Source organism: Triticum dicoccoides, chromosome 7A (genome assembly GCF_002162155.2).
Source record: "Triticum dicoccoides isolate Atlit2015 ecotype Zavitan chromosome 7A, WEW_v2.0, whole genome shotgun sequence".
Classification (NCBI taxonomy): Eukaryota; Viridiplantae; Streptophyta; class Magnoliopsida; order Poales; family Poaceae; genus Triticum; species Triticum dicoccoides.
Genome location: NC_041392.1, coordinates 429494101 through 429511965, shown reverse-complemented (window position 1 = coordinate 429511965; position 17865 = coordinate 429494101).

Sequence of the window (17865 nt, the reverse complement as noted above, 5' to 3'; positions counted from 1 at the left end):
CCCCAGGTCCAGTTTTTGTATTCCTTTCCATGCCTAGTTTGGGAATCTCGGGGATGAGATTCTTGTAAGGGGGGTAGGTCCGTCACACCCTGATTTTCATGCCACAACACTTAAGCTAATAAATCATGAGAAAGTGTGGTTTGACAAAAACTTTTGCATTATTTGTCTTTTATTTTTGAGTTGGTTTTCTCTTTGTGTTTTTCAAGTGCTCTTTATAGTCAAAAACTCCACCTTCTATACCTCATCTCCTTGCCCCAAGCTTCTGCCCAATGATCATGCCATGTGTATAGAGCAATATAGTATTTTCTTACAAAAATAATTTGGCCAAAAATTATTTTCCAAAATTAGTTTTCCAAAACCCATGAATTGAGGTTTGCACTGCAGTACTTGATTTCGGGTGTGAAAAATCTTTCAAAAGGTATATTTGAATCCTATTAGATATAGGACTCCCATAAACCACACAAATATATTTTTAAAAGTTATTTTCCTATTTTATTTAAAAGCTTTTTCTTAAGGCCAGAAATGGTCTTTAATAGGGAAAAATTATTTTATTGTTTCAAAAATATTTGACAAAAATCAGGGAAACTCAGTGGACATATATTTTCCATATATAAGAGTTTCAACACATGGTCATGTTCAAAATATTGGACAAAACCTCCCAAAACCATTTATGCCCATTTCAAGGATTTGAAATATTTCTACAGGAAATATTTTCATAAAAATCCAGGGAAAATCTAGCAAGTCAAGAATGCATATTTTGTGATCGCCTTGCAAAGCCTCATATAAAATCAAGGTCATTTTGTCTCACCAAAATGTCCCAAAACCCTCTCTGACCAGAATCAAATTTGAACAACTTTGTACTACCAACTTTCTCTCCTTGATCCCAACTTTTGTTAGAATATTCACATGACCAAATGAGGCTACTAAACCAAGTGGTGCATCAAGGGGAAGTGATTTGCTCAACCAGATCTACACAAGTTTATTTCTGCTAATTTCTAGGGTTTGCCAAGGTTACATTAGCAAACTCTTCCTAATGAGCTCATCTTCCTTCTACCCTGTCATTTTGTCATGACAAACACCCTTGCCACGTTTCACAAGAAGGAAATCAGTGCAAGTACCCCAAAACAATATCAAAGACCTTCTGCATTTTAACTAAAAACCCTGTTTGGGCCTCTTCCACTAATCCAAATGAGTTCTCCCCTTTACCACACCTCCTCCTAACCTCCCTCTACCTATGGAATTTAGCACAAGTCAATGCCCATTGATCAAGGGGATGAAACCACCAATTTTCTATTCTGGACAGCCCCATTTCCACTCTTCTCCTTCCTTTCTCTTCACCCACTGGCCACCCAAAGCATCCAAGGCCATAGCCCACTTCTTTACTTCCCCCTAGAGCTACCAGACACCTCTGGCCGCGCCCACATTGCATAGAAAATGGCCATGTCGGCCATTTGGGCGCTCTGGAGCGCACTACAGTGCGCTCCCGCACTGTATCCGCCCCCTGCCAAGCACCTCCGGCCACCTCGGGCCTCCCCAGCGCGCCCGACGATGCTCCTCGGCGTCCGCAATATGCTACGGCCTGGTCCCCCTCCTCCTTCTCCCTCCTGCTGCCCCCGCTCGCACGCGCGCCGGCCGCCCGAGAGCTCCAATGAATGGCCTCACATGCGCGGCATCTCTGGCCTTACCCCGCTCTCTCCCTTAGCTCCCCTCGGCGTAGTCCACGCCCAGAAACACCCCAGACACAGCGACAGCTCCTCCCAAGCCCTGTGGCGACGAGCAGGAGCTCGCCGGCGCACGGGTCCACGGCACCCCGTTGCCCGCCTATATAAGGCCTCCCCGAACCCTCCTCTCCTCACCACTCACCCCTGCAGCTCCAAATCAACCCCCTGCACCCCCAGTTCATCTCCAGGAGCGCCCGAGCTCGAGATCGAGCTCGACCTCTACCGCCTCGGGTCGCCGTCGATCTCACGGTACAGATCTCCTTTGCCCCCATTCTTTCCCGATCTGGAACCGCCTCACCTCGCTGCCCCTTTCCCTCTCCTTTCCGCGTTGTTTTCAACCGGAGACGGTCGGTGCAACCACCTCCCGACGCGTCGCCGCCCTGCCTCCTCATCGCTGGCGAACTAGGCAGCTCCAGCGACGTCGACCAGCCCCCACCCGAACAGCGACTCGACGCTGAGTCCAGCCGTGCCATCAGCTCACCCCACCGTGCCTGGAAACGTCGCCGGTGAGCTCGCTGGCCCTCTGTCGCGGGGTTAGGTATGACAGGCGGGCCCCGCCTGTCAGCCTCTCCTCTCCATCGCCCCTTTGGCTCGCTGACGCCTGGGCCCCGCCCGTCAGGTTTATACCTGGCGTGCGCGCATGCACCAGTGCGCTGGGCCGCCTCTCTGGCTGGGCCTGCTGCGCTGCGGCTGTTCTGGCCCAGCTGACACAGTGCCCCTTCTCCTTTTTCTTTTCTGTCAAACTTGTAAATATTCCACAGGATTAAATATTAATCCAAATGCAATAATTCCAGTTCCTAAGATCTTGGAAAAATCCCACCTGTTTAATGGAATAACTTTCACTCATGTCCAAACAACTTTTAAGTACTGTTCATATTCAAATTTAAATTTGAATATGTTTAAACCCCTTTGAAAATCCATTTCTCCTATTCCGCCACTCCAAAACCAAAACTAGGAATTTTCCCTTTCTTAGTTTTCACCCTAGTATTTAACAAAAATGAGTTGATATTTTCTGAGCACTTTGGTTTTTCTATTTTATTATTGCCTTATTTTTCTTGTTATAATTTTGCGACGATAGATTACATTGTCGATGATGGAGTTGGACCAGGAAACTTTGAAGATCCAAGAAGACTTTGCTGAGCCAGGCAAGCATCCCTTTGACCATGTCTAAGAAACCCTTTTTATGCATGTCATATGGCACTTTTATTGCTTGCATCGAAGTCATGATAATGTGGTGACCACTTGAGGTGGTTTGCCTCCGCTAGTTTTCTCGTTGACACTTGCATGATGCATGACCCTACCTTTCTATGAGGGTTATGCATGCTAAGTAGCTGCTACGCAAATGGGTTGGGTATATGCATGGTGATGGAAGCAAGATTGTTTTCAAAAACTTTTCGAAAACTTCGTCGGGTGCCACTTATGCCCAAGGGAGATAATGAGTTGGGTAACCACTTGATGATGAAGTGGTGTACCGAGGCAAGTGTGTGTGTTGTTTTCAAAATGGATTGGTTTAAGTTGCGACCGTTATTCCAACCTTACATGCGCAACCACTCTACCCTTATATGGGAAAGGGCATTATTGATTACCTAGGCTGATACTAGCTTGGAGCCCGCATTACTAGTGACGAGAGAGTTGTTGTTGCGCTCTCTCGGGATGGGGTCGTGCCAGGTAGGGCAGCCATGACTATTTTTACAGGGCACCGGACACACTGTTGGTACCCCCGTGCTTGTGGTATGAGATGAATATGGGAGCGTGGCTCCAAATTCTTAAGATGAGAAATGTTGGGCACGGGGGTTGCTACCAATCGAGTGGACTCTATGTTAGTGTCGTCTAGGGAAAGGTAATGATCGGGTGCTTTCCCCGGGCACTTGAGGTACTGCGGGTCGTGGATGACACGGAAGTTCCCCGGATCTTGTGGGTAAAGTGTGCAACCTCTGCAGAGTGTAAAACTATTCGAATAGCCGTGTCCACGGTCAAGGACAGTTGGGTAACCGCTCTTGGGCTACGTCCACTTGTTTACAAACCAGTGTGTGTGGGAAGAACTACTTGGGTCAAGTGAAAGGACTTGACATGGATGAGTTGGTTTGGAGCCCACTCCCTTTATGTTGATATATGTAACCAGTTCCTAAGGTTACTTGAATTCATATGATGCATGTTTTACCAGTTGTTAAACATGTCATAACACAACAAAATTAGCTTTCTGCAAAAATTTACCTATGTCATGCATTGTTGTATCTTGAGCCAAAACATGGGTTGCTTGCGAGTACATTCAAAGTACTCATTGGCTTGACACTGGTTATTTAAATGGCCAGGCATGGAAGAACAGGAGTTCGAAGAAGAGTTCTTTGGAGACGAACATGCGAACTAGGACGTTTCCCAGTTAGAATGGCTGTAGGGTTAAGGCAGATGGCATGGGTTCTACTTATCGATGAAGATTTTCCGCTGCTAAATTTATTTAGTATTCAGCCCTTGTGGCTTTATCTATGTAAGACTTGACCATAATGGTCATAATTTGTGTAAGACGATATGTATGGATGTAAGACTCTTGTTATTCAGCTTGTGTGTGTTCAGTGAGCATTGATCTCTGCGATCACTGTACACGTGCATTCGGTGATCACGACTTATGAGTCGGGGTCCCCACAACAGTATTCCCGCTTAGTACAGGTGAAGGCTAGCAAAAGACCGGGAAGCGACCAGCTAGAGAGCGACAACAGTCATGAACATGCATTAACATCAATCAACACCGAATGCAAGCATGAGTAGGATATAATGCACCATGAACATAAATATCATAGAGGCTATGTTGATTTTGTTTCAACTACATGCGTGAACATGTGCCAAGTGAAGCCACTCGAATCATTCATAAGAGGATACCACCCTATCATACCACATCACAACCATTTTAATAACATGTTGGCACGCAAGGTAAACCATTATAAGCTCCTAGCTAATTAAGCATGGCATAAAAACTATAATCTCAGATTGTCATTGCAAACATGTTTATTCATAATAGGCTGAATCAGGAACGATGAACTAATCATATTTACAAAAACAAGAGAGGTCAAGTTCATACTAGCTTTTCTCACCTCAATAAGTCCATCGTATAATCATCATTATTGCCTTTCACTTGCACGACCGAACAATATGAATAATAATAATAGTGCACGTGCATTGGACTAAGCTAGAATCTGCAAGCATTCAATTCAAGAGAGAAGACAAGGTAATATGCGCTCTTTTGTCACATCAACAATAATGCATATAAGAGCCACGTTACATTTTAATTATGGTCTTCTCCTCTCGTCCCCCAAAGAAAAGAAATAAAACTATTTACACGGAAAAACTCCCAACAAGCAAAAGAAGAACGGGAAATCATTTGGGATTTTCTTTTTAATTACAACTACAAGCATGGAAAGTAAACTAATTAAACGCTACAACTAATTTTTTTGTTTTTTATAAGGTTTATTAAACACACAAGAAGAAAGCATAAAAAGGAAAATAAACTAGCATGGATGATACAATGAAAAAGTATGAGCACTGACAACTAGCAATGAGTGTGTGAACATGAATGTAATGTCGGTGAGAAATACATACTCCCCCAAGATTAGGCTTTTGGCCTAAGTTGGTCTATGGCCACGGCTGGCCTGGCGGATATCCATAGTAATAATTGGGGTCGTACTATGAAGAAGCGTGGGCTTACCACTGGTTGGCAATCACCTCTGAATCCCATTGGTAATCAGACTGTCGTGGAGGATCAACTTGTGGTTCCAGCTCTGGCTCTGTAGCTGATGTAGGGATCCGGTAGGCGTGAATGGCCTCCAACAGAACAAGGTACTTGATGTGCACGTTAGTTGTGGAGGAAGGCGGTGAGGCTTGGGCCTCTTATCCTCCACACTTTGCTTATCCTTCGATCTTCGGCTTGATGAGCCCCTCAAAAATCTCTTCATCTTTTTCTGAAAATATCTGAAATTTCTAGTAACTTCAAAATAAAAGTAAACCAAACTCAACAAAATTGATAGCAACTACTCCCACAAGTCCCTAGAGGTAATATCATGCATCAAAACTACTTTTGACCACATAAATTTGACATGCAAGCTCAAGAACTGGATCACCTAATGTAACACCCACGATGCGGATATATCTCCCACATGTCGGGGCACGACTTAGAGGCATAGCCGCATGGTAGGTTTGTCGCAAGAGGGGTAATCTTCACACAATCCCATGTACTGAATAAGAATGGGATAAAGAGTTGGCTTACAATCGCCACTTCACACAAATACAAGTTAAACATACATCAACCAGAATACAATCAAGGTCCGACAACGGAACCAAAATAAAAGAAGAAACCCCCAATTGCTAGATCCCCGATCATCCCGACTGGGCTCCACTACTGATCAACTGGAAACAAAACAACCCAAGTATCATCGGCACCTGCAATTGTTTGGAAGTATCTGTGAGCCACGAGGAGTCAGCAATCTCACACCCACGAGATCAAGACTATTTAAGCTTATGGGTAGGAAAGGGTAGTGAGGTGGACCTGCAGCATGCACTAGCATATATGGTGGCTAACATACGCAAATAAGAGCGAGAAGAGAAACAATGCACGGTCTTGAACTAGAAGTGATCCTGAAGCTACTTACGTTCAAGCATAACACAAGAACAGTGTTCACTTCCCGGACTCTGCCGAAAAGAGACCATCACGGCTACACACGCGGTTGATGCATTTTAATTAAATTAAGTTTCAAGTTCTCTACAACTGGACATTAACAAATTCCCATCTGCCCATAACCGCGGGCACGGCTTTAGAAAGTTCAAAACCCTGCAGGGGTGTCCCAACTTAGCCCATCACAAGCTCTCATGGTCAATGAACGATATTCCTTCTCCCAGGAAGATCCGATCAGACTCGGAATCCCGGTTACAAGACATTTCGTCAATGGTAAAACAACACCATCAAGACCGCCCGATGCGCCGACATCCCGATAGGAGCTGCACATATCTCGTTCTCAGGGAAACACCGGATGAACACTACGTACAGCTAAAACCAGCCCTCAAGTTTCCCCTAGGTGGCGCCGCAAGTGGCTCTGGTTCGGACCAACACTTAGAGAAGCACTGGCCCAGGGGGGGTTAAAATAAAGATGACCCTCGGGAGAGCGACTCCCAAGGGAAAAATAGGTGGTGGTGAGGCAAATGGTAAAACAAGGTTGGGCCTTGCTGGAGGAGTTTTATTCAAAGCAAACTGTCAAGGGGTCCCCATAACACCCAACCGTGTAAGGAACGCAAAATCAAGGAACATAACACCGGTATGACGGAAACTAGGGCAGCAAGAGTGGAACAAAACACCAGGCATAAGGCCGAGCCTTCCACCCTTTACCAAGTATATAGATGCATTAATAAAATAAGAGATGTTGTGATATCCCAACATATCCATGTTCCAACATGGAACAAACTTCATCTTCACCTGCAACTAGCAATGCTACAAGAGGGGCTGAGCAAAGCGGTAACAGAGCCAAACTGTCGGGGAAACTGATCCACGAACACCTATGGGGCCGGCGGACCGGGCCCCTTTCGGTTCGGCGGGGGGCGGAGATCGCACGAAGAGCAGATCGAGGCGAAGCACACGAGCAGTTTACCCAGCTTCGGGGCTCTCCGGAGAGATAACACCCCTACTGCTGCTTGTTTGATTATCTTGTGTTCTTGCTCTAGAGAGAGAGCGTAGTGTTTTTCTGGGTTACGAATGAGTCCAACCGAACCGCACCCCCTCTACGTTGCGCATGGGCCTCCTTTTATACGTTAAAGGGGTCACCGACAGGTGGCAACGCAGAGAAGGGTACAAATGTAAAAAGTGGGGTGGTTGGTACAGTTACTTGTACAGTGCACCCTACCTAACCCTGACGGCAGGGGACAAGGGCATTAAATGCCCGTCTGGGTCGCCCAAAAAGTGCAGAAAAGGACCGTTAGGGGCGCCACCGTTCGCCACGATGGCGATCTTGTCAGGTTCGCATGCCACTGCGCACCGCTGGCTGCACAGCCTCCCGCCACGCGCGCCTGGAGAGGCCCCTAGGGCGAAACGTTGGTGGATGCGCTGGAGCATGGGCACAGAGTGGCCGCCTGCCGCGGCAAGCGCCTTGCCGCTGTTGTTATCTTGTCGGGTCCGGAAGCTTGTCGCTCATCGGGCCTCGAGGTACCTTGGTTGGTCTTCCCGGCAAGCTCCTCTTGCCGGGGCCTTGTTGCCTTGCCGGAGCGCGTGGCGCGTCGCGGCAAGTTCCTTGGAGTGCCTTGGTTGGCCTTCCCGGCAAGCTCCTCTTGCCGGGGCCTTGTCTCCTGAGCTTAAATACTTTGTTCTTGAATGGCTCCAAGGAAACCACGGAGGATCTTGGCGTTCGCCTGGCAAGCCTTGCCGTGGGGTGCTGCAACTGCCCGTGCACAAGTTCGGGGTACTAGGGTACCCCTATTCTAGTACACCGACAGGAGCCCCCGGGCCTGGGCCAGACACGGTGCCAAGCGCTGTTGGGCCAGGCCCAAGACAGGGCACGGGCACACGCGGACTGGGCCACGCCGAATCTCGCTCCGTATCCACCGCGCTCTCCCCTAACGGCACGCTTTGAATGCGGCGTCGTGGGAGAGATCGTGGGTGGTTCTTTATTCGGAAGGGTGAAACGTCCGCCCCGTCCCTCTTTATAAGCAGAGGAAACAGGGGCAGTTCGTTCCCCCTCGCTGGTTGCTACTACTCCATCTTCACGAACCTCAGCCGCTCCCCCCTTCTTCTTGAAGCCGAGAGAGCAGCGCTCCACCCCCCATTGCCACCAGCATCACCAACGCCATCGACCTCCCCCACCACCTCCGCCATGGCTCCGAAAGCCGACAAGGGAAAGGGCGTGAAGTCGGCCGAGGCGCAGCGGCTCGCGGCGCTGCGGAAGGAGCGGGCGATCTTCTCCCCCCAGCTCGGCGTGAAGGAGCTGAGGGAGTACTTCTACCTCTTTTGGGCGACGGAGACGCGGGCGCATCCGCGCACGAGGGTACTCCCGGCCGCTGCTTCGTAGCTGGCTCCAAACGGGTACCCATTCTTCGCACTGTTCTTCTATTGCGGGCTCTGCCCGCCCTTCTCGGAGTTCTTCTGCGATATCATGAACACCTACGGCTTCCGCCTCCTTGATTTCACCCCCAATGCCGTTCTAACCATGGCAGTTTTCGCACATTTGTGCAAAAATTTTGTCGGAGTCCACCCCAATGTTGCCCTTTTCCGCCACTTCTTCATACCTCGGGTAGAGAGAGGAGAGCCGCTTGCCGGAGGGATCGCCTGGATCTCGAGAGTCGGCAAGAAGGAGGCGTACTTGGAGGGTGAGCTCCGCAGCAAGTGGGATGAGTGGAGAGCGGAGTGGTGCTGCATCGTCGAGGAGAATCCGCAGCCCTTCACCGCCGTGCGCCAAGCTCCAATAGTGCGCGGCAATGACTGGAGCAATGTGGCCCCGGAAGACGAGAGGCTGAAGATCGCCATTACTAGGATCCTTCGCCTCAGGCTTGCCGGGCTCACTGTAGGCGCTGTAGGCGCAGATTTCCTCCGCCGCCGCATCGCCCCCCTGCAGGAGAGGGGGAGGCCCGCCGGGGAATTCAAGAACTCGGCGGACATCATGAGGCTGCGGCCGGGCCTCAACTACAACTTCACCGTCTTGGAGCTGGATGCAATGCTCCTGGAGTTGTTCAAACGCGACCCCCAGCACCCATTCACGCTGTCGAGGAGCGTCGTTCCATTGTGCAATAATTCTTTGCTTGACCGGATCCGCACAATGATGCCGTTGTGCGATTCACACGAAATCGTTCCAACTTGGCAAGAGCCTGCGGATGACGTCGTGCAAGCGTTCTTCGACAACTTGGAAGAAGTGCCGGTCCACGCTGACGAGCAGAAGAGCCTCACCCATGACACCACCGATGAGGAGCTGCAGCGCATCGCCACTAGGGCGGAAGAAGTTGCGGCCGCAGCTCCCGCGGGCGTGTTCGGGTTCACTGTGGAGGAGGCGGAGGCGGCAGAAGCGGCAAACCTTGCCGAGCGCGCGGAGTTCATTGGCGAGGAAGAGCCTGCCGGTTCTGAAGCTGAGCCGAGCGAGGCCAGCGAGGAAGAGCTCGAGCCTTCAGAAAGCTTGCCGCAGGCGGAGCCCCCGGCCCCGCCAAGAAGGCGTCTTCGCAGGGCCGCGGACGTAGCAGGGCGGCAGCCGGGTCAACAGCCGCCGAGCCGCGCGACACGCTCTACCGCGGCAAGCAATGTTGCCGTGGGAGCGCCTCACGCAGCAGCGGCAACTGGAGCGGGATCTTCCCGGGCCACTGCCACCGCCCCCGCCAAGCGGGCAAGGGATCCTACTCCTCCGTCTCGCCGCACCAAAGGGGAGCCGGACTTCGATCTTTCCGCGCTCAGCTCCGACGAGGAGGAAGAAGAGTAAGTTTCTTTGGTGCTCTTGTCGTTCTTCAATCTTGATGTTTTTATCTTGTATCTGACTTGCTTCAATCTGTACTCCTTTCTTTTCAGGATGCTGGCCCAGAGAGCGGCGAAGAGGGCCAAGGCCGCGGTGATTGTCATCGAAGATGACCCCACCGTGTCGGCAGGGGGTGGGTCCGAGACCACCTTGACGGACCCGGCAACCACTCCTCAAAGCAGCCCCCAGCGCAGCCCCCAGCGTAAGTTCATAGTTAGCTTTTTGCTGTCGGGCGCGCATGAGTGCTTTTTCCTTTGTTGATATCTTGCTTGTTGATTTGTGTAGGAGCAGAGCAGCCACATCAGGAGCGCCCGGAAGCTGGTGCCGAAGTGCCATCTGCTTCGACTATGCCGCCAAGGGAGGGGTTTCCGGTAAGGGAGCGCTCTCCGGCAAGGGAGAACTCTCCGGCAAGGGGAAGCACCGTCGATCCTGCGGCGGCCGAGACCGCAACTGCAGATCTTGGCACAGGTAATTCACTTGTTCAAAAACTTTCCCTTGGGTTCTTCTTCTTTTGATTTTCTTCTCTTGGATTTTTTGATTGATTCTTCTCCCTTCTTCGTTCTTCAGACCCATCTGCGGCTGAGCCAATGGAGACAGAGGGCACCGGCGAGGAAGGGACGGGTGCTGATGAGGCCGCCGGCGAGGAGGCCGCCAAGGCTGCCGCCGCAGAAGCCGGCGAGGGGTCGGGCGATCGCACTGACGATCCTGAGGCCGCAGGAGCGCCAGGCGCTGCGCCGACCGCCGATCCTTCTGCCGCTGCTGCGGGGCCAGGCTCCAAGGAGCCCCAGCCCGGTGCCTACTTGAAGGCCGGCGACGATATCTTCATCAAGCTACCCTGGGCGTCGAGCTCCAGGGCGCCGGTCGAGGGGGAAACTTTTGATGGGTAGGTGCTCGCCTCTGTTGGACTGTCATTGGTCGACACGCCCAGCAGCAGCAGTGGCGAGCCTGAGGAGGAGCAGCTGCTGCAGAAGCTGCTGTCACTCTACCGCGCGTGGCAAGCCAAGCTGGCTTCCCGGGAAGCGCTTGTCGCGAAAGCGGGAGTTGACATGGAGAAGCACGCGGAGGTGCTCCGGGGCCACAATCAAGAAGCCCTCCGGTCCCTGGCACAGGAGCGGGAGCGACTCGATGAGGAGCGCACGGCCTTCCTTCTCGAGAAGGCCGAAGCTGAGGAGGAACAAAGGCTGGCCGCAGAGAAGCAGTCCGCGCGAGAAGGTGAATTGGTGCAGCGGAAGGTCAACCTCGATAGCTACAAGGAGGAGCTCGCCGAGCGCGAGCAAGCACTTGGCGGGGCGCTCAAGGAGGCAAGGGACACTGCCGCAATCGCAGAGGCTGCCAAGAAAGAGCTGGAGGAGAAGGTGGCGCAGCTGGAGGCCAATATCGGGAAGAGCGGTGAGGAGCTTGCCGCGCTCAAGCGAGAGCGTGAGAAGGATGCTGCCGCCCACAATGAGCTGCAAGGTCTTCTCGCTGAGAGGGGCAAGGAGCTCAGCGCCGCCAAGGATTCCAATGCGGACCTGGAGTTGAAGCTGGCCACGCTGATGCAGACGCTGGAGGCCGCCAAGGAGCGGGAGAAGACCTTGTCGGAGAAGGTCAAAGCTGACAAGGCGCTGTTGGAGAGCATGGCAGTTACCCAGAACTCGTTTAGAGACACTGTGGAGCACTGGACCGAGGGTCTGGTGAATATTGCCGCAGTCATCAACAAGGAGCTGGCGCAGCTGGGGATGGAGGACTTTGGGTATCCCTCCGACGAGAATCTCCAACCCAGCGCCAAGCTCAGCCTGTTCTTCAAGGGCGTGGCGACGGCACTCCAGCGGCTCCGGGAAAGGATCCCAAAGCAGCTGGCCGACGAGTCGCGCAAAATCTGCGCCGGGGTTCTCCAGAAGGTGCTGATGAAGGTGGCCTTCCGCAATCCAGGCCTCAGCTTCACCAACGTCCTCAAGTCCTTGCCGCCAGACGCCCCGATCGGGATGCACTCAAGGCCCTTGTCGCACCCATTGTGGACAAGGTGAGTGAGATCAAGAGGGTCGAAGGCGGACGCGTAGACTAGGCCGCCCATTTCTTCTTTTCCCTTGTCGCTGCTAATCATGTTATGAAAACAGTCTGTTAGAGCTGCGACAAGTTATCTTGTAATATAACTTTATTTTTGTTATCAATTGCTATGTTATTTCCTCTACTAGATTCCTTCCTTTGTATGTTTTTACCCTACGCTTCTAGGGAACTTGTCGGCGCAGGCACCCGAGCCACGAGCGCTGGGTGCGGAACGTCAGCAGCCCGCTGGCGGCGCTGCTTCCGACAAGAAACCTTGTCGCGACTAGCTGCAGCACACTTAAGTTGTTGAGCGGACTCGAAACAAAGTAAGGGCGCAACTAGCCACGAGTTGGTTCCTCCGCGCACAGGTTTTCCATACAAAGCAGGGTCGTTCGAGGAAGATAACTCAAAAATTTAAAAATTGATTGCTCAAACTTTGGCAACTTAGCTTTTCTGTCGTTTGCTTCCCGGCAAGGCAAAACTTTGCTTGAACGATGCCTGGTCCATACCACAATCTTCTCCTTCCCCCCCGGCAAACTTGTGTGCGAGGGAACCTTCTTTTCCTTTGTTGAAAAGAAGAAAGAAGAGAAAATAATAATATGGAGCCCTTCGGCTCGTTATTGCTTACCGGATATAGGTGCTGCACAAAGTGTCAGATAACACATGCAAGAAAGAAACTAATGCATGAAATGGACAAGTTGTGCGGAGCACATGGGGTTTTACTTATGCACGGGATCTGTGCCCGGCTTTGTACAAAGGATTACATGCAACATCGGCAAGACTTGTACAAAAGGTGGTTGCCGGAACGGGGTTCCGGCAACCGCGTCCTACGGGAAAAACTTACGAAGATGTGCTATGTTCCAGGAGTTGCTCACCGGAATGCCATCTTCGGTCTCAAGGCGGACAGCGCCGGGCCTTGTGACTCGTTTCACCCGATAAGGGCCTTCCCACTTCGGCGTCAACTTGTTGGAATTCTTGGCGGACTGAACGCGCCGAAGAACAAGGTCACCTTCCTCGAAGCTTCTGGCCTTAACTTTGCGGCTATGGTAGCAGCGCAAAGCTTGCTGGTATCGAGCAGCTCATACAGCAGCCTGAAGACGATCTTCCTCAAGGAGCAGCGCGTCGTCTTGTCGCAGCTGTTCTTGCTCAAGCTCATCATAAGCGAGCACTTGAGGCAATCCGTATACGAGTTCCGTGGGGAGAACTGCCTCTGCTCCATAGACTAGAGTGAAAGGTGTCTGGCCAGTGGCTCGATTTGGTGTCGTTCTGATCGACCAAAGAACCACCGGCAGCTCCTCGATCCAGTTTCTTCCGCACTTGCAGAGCCTGTCGAAAGTTCTGGTCTTGAGCCCGCGCAGCACTTCAGCATTTGCCCTCTCTGCTTGACCGTTGCTTCTCGGATGAGCAACAGAAGCGAAGCAGACCTTGGCGCCAAGTTCTTGGACGTACTGCATGAAGGTGCGGCTCGTGAATTGCGTGCCGTTGTCGGTGATGATCCTGTTAGGGATCCCGAAACAGCAAACAATTGACCTGAAGAACTTGACTGCTGACTGTGCTGTCACCTTCCTCACTGGCTGCACTTCCGGCCACTTTGTTAACTTGTCGATTGCGACGTACAAGTACTCAAAGCCCCCGACAGCTCGGGGGAAAGGGCCGAGGATATTGAGCCCCCAGACCGAAAATGGCCAGGATAAAGGGATCGTCTGGAGAGCTTGAGCTGGCTGGTGTATCTGTTTGGAGTGGAACTGGCACGCTTCACACTTGGTTACTTGTGCAGTTGCATCCTGGAGGGCTGTCGGCCAAAAGAAACCTTGCCGGAAAGCTTTGCCGGCAAGTGCTCTTGCGCCAATGTGGTGGCCACATATGCCTCCATGTATCTCTGCCAACAGCTTTTGTCCATCTTCCCGGCAAATACACTTCAATTTCACACCGTTGAGTCTTCTTCTATACAGTATGCTATCGACAAACTGGTACATACTTGACCGTCGGGCTACTTTTTCCGCTTCTTCTTGCTCTTCGGGAAGTTCTCCTGTCTGAAGGAAATGGACAATCTGTTGTGCCCATGCTGGAGCTTGTGGCTCGACAACAAGGACTAAAGGCACATCTGCTGCTGCGGGAACATCTGCTTCTACGGCAAGGACTTGCGGCCCTGCCGGAGCTTGATGTTCCCTGGCAAGTTTGCCGGAGCAAAACTTGTCGGGAGCGTCTGCTTCAACGGAACAAACCATAAGGCTTGCCGGAGCAGACTGCCCCTCAGCATCCTTGGTGTTGATCTTGGGGACTTTCTTGGCGGCGGCTTCGGGGAGCTCTGCCAGAAAGTAGTCACCAGAAACCAACCTCCTCTTCTTGCTTTGCCCAGTTGATGGTGTTATGGATGGTTGAGTCAACTTGAGCACAAAGATCCCTGGTTCCACAGGTAACTTTAGTGCGGCGCACTTTGACAGGCCATCAGCAATGACATTCTGAGCTCTTGGGATATGCTCCATCTGTAGGCCGTCAAAGTGCTCTTCTAGTTTCCTCACTTCATCAACATATGCTTCCATCAATGGACTCTGGTAGTTCTTGTTCACTTGGCAGACGACAAGCTGTGAGTCACCCCTGACAATGAGCTTCTTGATCCCAAGGTCTGCTGGGATTCTAAGACCGGCAAGCAATCCTTCATACTCTGCAGTATTGTTGGTTGCTTGCTCTTTGGGAAAGTGCATCTGGACTACGTACTTGAGGTGCTCTCCGGTGGGCGCGACAAGCAGCACGCCCGCACCGGCGCCTTGCAGTGAGAAAGCGCCATCAAAGTACATCAGCCACTCTCTGCTTTCCTCTTTGACGGGGATGCTTGTCTCTGGAATTTCTTCATCTGGGGTTGGCGTCCATTCTGCTATGAACTCTGCCAATGCTCTGCTTTGGATAGTTGAAGTGCTCTCAAACTTGAGGCCAAAGCTTGACAGTTCCAGCACCCACTCGACAATCCTGCCTGTTGCTTCTGGATTTTGCAGTATCCTCTTCAGCGAAAAGCGAGTGACGACTGTGATCTCATGTGCTTGGAAGTAATGGCGCAGCTTTCTCGAGGCCATGAGGAGGCCGAAAAGCAACTTCTGCACACCAGAGTACCTTGATCTAGCCCCCTGTAGAAGGGAACTGACAAAGTAAACTGGACGCTGCACCATTCTCTTCTGCATCTTATCATGCTTCTGCGCAGATCCATCTTTGTCGGGACCAGAGCTTGTCGGCGAAGCCCCCTGCTTGTCGCTGGATGCATCTGCCGTGGTTGCTGGCTCATCATCTGTCTCCCTCTCCGCCACTAACGCAGCACTAACCACTTGATTGGTCGCCGCTATATACAGCAGCAACTTCTCTTGCGGCTTAGGTGCGACAAGTATTGGAGTGGAGGACAGGTATCTCTTCAAGTCCTGCAGCGCAGCCTCCGCCTCCGGAGTCCATTTCATTGGACCTGCCTTTTTCAAAATTTTGAAAAATGGCAGGGCACGCTCAGCAGATCTAGAGATAAACCTGCTGAGATCAGCCACGCAACCGGCAAGCCTTCGTACATCCTTGACGCGCTTTGGTGCTTCGATCTGCTCAATGGCCTTGATCTTGTCGGGATTGGCTTCAATTCCCTGCTGAGACACGAAGAACCCGAGAAGCTTGCCATAAGGAACTCCAAACACGCACTTCTCGGGGTTAAGCTTGAGGTTGATCTTGCACAGATTTGCAAATGTCTCGTCTAAATCTTGAATCAGGGTCGCCCTGTTCTTGCTCTTGACCACTATGTCATCCATGTAGGCTTCCACATTTCTGTGCATCTGCGGCTCAAAAGCATGGTGGACTACCCTTGCAAATGTTGAACCAGCATTCTTCAAACCGAAAGGCATCCGTATGAAGCAGTACGTGCCACACGGGGTGATAAATGCGGTTTTCTCTTCATCCTCTTCTGCCATGAAGATCTGATGGTATCCTGAGTATGCATCAAGAAATGAAAGCAAATCACATCCGGCTGTGGAGTCAACAATCTGGTCAATGCGCGGCAAGGGAAATGGGTCTTTGGGACAAGCTTTATTAACATCAGTGAAGTCAATACAAAGCCTCCATTTCCCGTTAGCCTTGCGCACGACAACAGGATTGGCCAACCACGTGGGATGGAGCACTCCTCTGACAAGGCCTGCTGCTTCCAACTTCTTGATTTCTTCTGCGATGAATTCTTGGCACTCCACTACCTGTTTCCTGACTTTCTGCTTGACGGGCCGCGCATGAGGATAGACGGCAAGGTGGTGCTCAATTACTTTCCTGGGAACACCGGGGATATCAGACGGTTGCCACGCAAACACGTCGACATTCGCCGCAGGAAAGCAACGAGCGTGCTTTCCTATTTGGGGTCAAGAGTGGCGCTGATGGTGAAGGTTCCACCAGTGCCGTCCTCCTTGGCGGACACCTTCTTGGTCTCAGGTGGAGCTGCCATTGCCTTCTTACACTTGCCGGTGGAGCTCGATGGTGCGTCCTCGACGGTAGCGCAGCACTCCGAAGAGGTGTGCTTGCCGGAGTGGGCATCAGAGCTCTTGCCGGACTTGGTCTTCTTCTTCCCCCCGGGAGCTTCAGCGGCAAGTATCTTGCGTTCTGCTGCGGCTCCTGCTTCCCGGTAGATCTTGTCGGCACAGATAAGAGCATCCTTCTTGTCGCCAGGGATAGAGATGACACTTATCGGGCCTGGCATTTTCAGTACGTTGTACGCATAGTGAGAGGCTGCCATGAACCTGGCGAGTGCCGGACGGCCAAGGATTCCATTGTAAGGTAATGGAAAGTCAACAACATCAAATGTGACCCTCTCAGTCCTGAAGTTCAGCTCGCTGCCAAATGTTACCGGCAACGTGATCTTTCCCTTCGGCTTGCTCCTTCCCGGGTTGATTCCTTGAAATGTACCGGTCTCTTCGAGCTCGCTGTCAGGGATCTGGAGTTTCTGGAGCACCCCGGAGGAGATCAGGTTCAAGCCGGCCCCGCCGTCAACTAGCATCTTAGTGACCTTGAGGTTGCGGATTGTTGGTGAAACCAACATCGGCAAGCACCCGACCGCAGTTATGCGATCAGGGTGGTCCTCAATATCAAAGATGATAGGCGTGATGGACCATTTCAGAGGCTTGCGTGACTCGACGGGCGGTTCTGCTGCATTAACTTCCCGCACCCACTGCTTGAGCTGGCGGTGCGAGGTATGCAGAGAAGCACCACCGTCAACGCACAGGACCTTTGTGGCTTTCTGGAACTCCTGCTCATCAGTTTCTTCATCATCCATGTCTTCATCGTCGTCATCATCTTCATCCTTGTCGCGGCCGCGGGAAGGTCTGTCTCCTTGCCGCTGCTTGGCCTTGCCGCGGCGTCCTCCTCGGCCGGGACGTTTCTTGCCGGATCCCCCAGCACTCTCCTGGGCCTTCTCCTTGTCGTGCCGCTCATATTCAGCTTTCTGTTGCTCAACAAGCTGCTCAACTTTCTTATAGTTCTGGAGATCATGGCCCTTGGTGCGGTGGATCTTGCAATACTGCTTGTTGGTGCCGTCCTGCTTGTCGGCGACTGCCACCTCCGCGGCAACCTCCTTGCCGGAGTCACCAGCTTTGGCTTTGTTGGCGCCACCACCGTTGCCGGACAGCTCAACAACTAGCACCTCTTTGCCTTTC